Consider the following 5,000-nt stretch of genomic DNA (forward strand, 5'->3'; position numbering starts at 1 on the left):
TAAAACATTAGTGATGTATTCCACTCCAAAACAGAGGAGGCATTCCAACTGAACTGGTGAGTCTGATTGGGATTAAAACAGTCCAGGCATTCATGAACCCACCGTGATTGACAAAACCCTTTTTGAACTCCCCCTGATAACTTTGCAGTATCTCTAAGTTCTGCCAGTACTGACTTCAGTGTTGTGTTTGTTATCCTAATAAACATTTCTCAGTTCTGCCATAAAGTTGTCACTTTAAAGGCACATTATCAAAAACAACTGTTGGTGTGTCAGCATGTCGGGTGAATATATATAAAAAGGGGGTTAATAAAACGTAATTTGGAATTAAACCACACAAAGGAAATCTTCAGGATTGAAGGGCTTCTTTGGGCTGAGACAAAAATATTAAAATCTTCTCAACAGCTTCACTTGTGTAGACCCCAGTGTCTACACTGAATCAATGGGGATGCACATGGGTTCAGGGGTCTGCTTGTGTGGAGTTGATTGCAGGATCGGTGCCTTAATTATAGAAAGGTATATTGAATTTGGTGATCTATTCCACATTCTAGTGAACATTTTTGTGCCTGTCAGAATATACCACACAGTTGACTTCAACTGACAATTTCCTCTCAAAAGAAGCCAAAGACTTTGTAAGCAGATTTCAGAGTAGCAGCCGTGTTAGTCTGTATCCGCAAAAATAACAGGAGTACTTGTGGCACCTTAGAGACTAACAAATTTATTAGAGCATAAGCTTTCGTGGGCTACAACCCACTTCTTCGGATGCACGAAAGCTTATGCTCTAATAAATTTGTTAGTCTCTAAGGTGCCACAAGTACTCCTGTTATTTTTTGTAAGCAGAGATGCTGAAGATCAGGATTAAGGTGCACTAGCAAAGCTATATGATGAAGTGTCCGCCTGCACTATGCTTGGCTCTAACTACTGCTCATAGTCCTTCATCTTTATGAGCACTAGATTCACATGAAATAAAGAAAAATAATTTTGTTCTGTATTTTTCTAGTTCAAAAAGCGTTTGAGCCAGAAGTATTTTATTAAATTCAGTAGATTTTTCTAATTAAGTAAGGTAACAGGAGTCAGTGTCAAACTAGTGTGTGCATATGCATGTGTATAGAGTGTATATTTAACAGACTTCATCTTGTATTATTTTCAAAAGCTTTTTAAAAATTGCTCACAGGTTTGCAGACTCAAAAAACATTATTAGATTTGGAATGAACCTTGTTATACTATATGAAGCAACATCATAAAACATACAAGTGTTACAAAAAGTCAGAAAAGTTCAGACATTAACCAAGTTAACATTAAAATTGTTAGAAAACACAGGAATAATAATTTGGGGGGATAAAAGGAGGTAGAATTCATGTTATAAGTGCAAGTGATCTGGAAATAGATGTTTGTCTTGGACATTTTCAGGGAAGTGACATCATAGAGTATGTCTACTGGGATATTAGTTCTACATTTTTCAGTCCAGATTCTGGCATTAAAGTTGGCAAAATTAGACTATTTTGTTAAACTGATCTTCAAGCCGTCCACCTCCACAATGCATTACAACACACCTATGACACGACCCAAGAACAATGGGTGAAAAATGGGCTATAAAAACATGAATGGCCTGCTTCATATAAAGTGGATTTTATAGTGCAGGTGTGCCTTCATTTATCGATACTGTAAAGCAGTGAGATCATGCCAGCAATAAAACACAACATTTGTAAAACAACAACAAAAAATCGATTAATTAAAAATGTAATAGCAAGATAAAAAACTCAACAGGGTGTTTTATAAATATATTTGATATTTTGTCATCAGATGCTTTACATCATCTCACACGGAATTCAACCAATTTTATAAAGGACATTTGGAAAAATAAAAAGACTTAATTGAGCAGTAAAAGTATATACCACATTTAGGGAAAACCAGGCATGTAAAAATATCAATTTAATAAGCACTGTTTAAGTGCTAAAACTGGGGGGTTTTCCTTCCCCCCTTAGGATCTGAATGGGAAAAATTATTAATTGGAAATCCTGCTGGAGTTTTTATTGCCTATTTCCTTTCAGGAAGATGGCATTGTTCCTCTTTTTAAAAAGGGAAGGGGCGTAAAATAAGACTAGGCATATGACAGACATCCTTCAAAAGCTCAAATTGCCGGAGTATGCTGTTATGTATTTTTGTTACTTACATGGCAGGTCTGTTCTATTTTTAAGTAGGGCTGTGCTGCTGTGTAAATATCCCTTCCCTAGAAAGGGTTCTTGGCATAATGTTGTTTTGATTAAGGGAGATTTCTATTCTATTCTGTTCAGGTTCTTATACAGTTCCTCAACCCAAAGCAGTGTTTTTTCCCCCCCTGCAGAGCTCCAGGAGAGAGTAAAGTTTTATTCCCCACATCAACATTTCCAGAAATTTTTACGTGAGCAGTTAGGACTTGGGGAAAACCCACCCATTGATCCACACTTTAAAGACATGTTGTGGGAGTTCATTTGTTAAATGGAAACAAACAAACAAACCTCTTCCATGTTTGCTAGGTAAAGGTCTCATTCAAAGGCCTAAGCCTTCAGACTCTTACTTCCCTGAGTAGTCCTTACTCAAGTGACTAAGAGTTGCAGAACTGGGTTAATAGGACTGGCCTCATTCAAGCCTTTGGGAATTTTGTCTGTGCAGAGACTGCAGACTAAGGCCATATGGGCAGAAAAGCAGAGTAAAACATGTTGTGCCACTTCTCCCCATGAGCACATGGAGGCGCAAAATACAATCTCTTTGCACTCACGGGGTAGCTCCAGAAGGACAATAGTGGTAATATTACCTCAAGGATTCTGTTTTCAAAGGGCAGCTTTAAGATCCTGTAGGAGCCCTACCAATGTTGGCCAGCTGGGAGAGGCCATGGTAGTCTGGCTTTGGCAATTTTTAAATCAAGATTAGATGTTTTTCTAAAAGAGATACTCTAGTTCAAACAGGAATTATTTCAAGAAAGTTCTATGGCCAGTGTTATCCAGGTCACATGATCACAGCAGTCCCTTCTGGCCTTAGAATCTATGACTCTACACTGATCCCACCAACTTTAAGGCTGTGCCAGCTGACTCCAAGAACCGCAGTGGGGCAGATATTGAAGTCTTAAACTCCAGAACACTTTAGCACTATTGGAGACACACAGTCCAAGGAGTTAATTTAGCCTGTTCTTTAACCTCTCTTCATTGTATCCCCTCCCCAACTGCCATGATTACAGCTTGTGTCATCATGTTCAGCACAGATGTTTCAGCAGCTGTACATAGTGAGCACATTTTAAAATATTTTCTTCCTTTCTGACAGATTCAAGTGGTCTGGGAGCAATTCCCTATTGCTCTAATGAGGAATAGCACTGGAAGTGGCAGAAAGTATCACAATGCACAAAACTTCCTAAGTTCACCACTGTATCTGATGTCTGCTATTGTGTCAGCTAGGCAGCCAGGTTTGATTTTGAGGTGAAATGGGTTCCCTTCTTTTAGGACAGAATGACAGGCACAGTAACTCACTAGAATATTATTTGTATTTTTGGGACTCAAAGCCCAGCTCAGAGATCAGGGCCCCATTGTTCTAGATAGCATACAATCACAGAAGTAAAAGACCTTATAATGCTAGTAATTATTCCCCAGAGCACTCTAAATGTCAGAGACCATCAGCCCAGGGAAGCCAGTTTTCCAACTTCGGTGCCTAAATTTGGATGCTTATCGCACATTTATGAACTCAAACTAGAATGTAGGCACCTAAAATGAGTATTTGGGCATAATATTAAGCACCCTTTTAAATGTCTAAGTGCTAAATTAAGACATGAATATTTGGAAATGGAACCCTGAAATCACTGTTTCTTTACCTCCTTCAGAACTAAGGATTAGGGAGTGGAGACTTAGGGTATGTCGACCCTGCAATTAAAAGCTTCTAGCTGGCCTATGCCAGCTGACTCAGTCCTGCAGGACTTGTGCTAAGGGGATGTTTCATTGCACAGTTGATGTTCAAGCTCGGGCTGGAGCCCAGGCTTTGGACCCTGCAAGGTGGGAGAGTCCCAGAGCTCAGGCTGCAACCTAAGCTCAAACGTCTACACCACAATTAAACAGCCCCACAGCCTGAGTCCCGCAAGCCCAAGTCAGCTGGCACAGGCCAGCCAGCCGTGGGTGTCTAATTGCAGTGTAGACATACACTTAGTGGTTCATCTAAGTTTGAAGATAAGCAAAGAATAGGTTTTACTTCCTACTCCAACAAGTTCTTCAGCACTACGTGTTCAGCTATCTCATCATTTAGCGGTAGAAGGTTCAAAGCAGCATGTCGTGTTCAATAGTGTCATTGCTGGTTTTATTAGGTTGGCAATCAATTGCACTTTGTAGTAGATGTATTAGTTCTATGGTGCCTGAATTTAGATATGCCAGTTTGGGTTTTAGGCTTGTCACAGCTCACTGTTATTATGATCATAGCTAACAGCCTTACACATATCTAATGTCGAAGCTTACTAAGTTCCCTTCAGCAGACAATGATTTTGGCAGAGGGTAGGGGTCAAAGGAGTGCCACCAGGTATAAGTGTTCTTTCAGACATACCATCAGCACCGCTATTTTGCTCTGTTTTTTTAAAATGTTATCTTCTCTAGACTGCAAAGCGTAATTTTTTTTTGCCTCTTATAGAATCTCTTCTTCTAATTCCTCTCTCTCTGATTCAGTATCAGGAGTTTGTCCTGGAGATTCAGGGTCTGAACTGTGTCCAGGGCTGTTTCAGTAGCTAATACCATCACTTCTAACATCTGCTATCAGTTCTTCAGCATTTGTAAGAACCATCAGATGGCTCTTACTGTTTGTTTGTTTTTTAAATAATTAAGCAAGTAGAGAAGGAAAGTTCAGTGGGCTCTTGAAGTTGAATGACCATATCATTGTTTTTCAGAAATTGGCAACAAGTGACATATTAGCCTAGCTGCGTGGCTTGTAGATGGCAACTGGACAAAAATATGCAAAAATGGGTTTCAGAACTAGTTCACTTGTTGTAACACAATTCC

This window comes from Emys orbicularis, chromosome 7, assembly GCF_028017835.1.
Source record: "Emys orbicularis isolate rEmyOrb1 chromosome 7, rEmyOrb1.hap1, whole genome shotgun sequence".
In the NCBI taxonomy this organism is placed as follows: Eukaryota; Metazoa; Chordata; order Testudines; family Emydidae; genus Emys; species Emys orbicularis.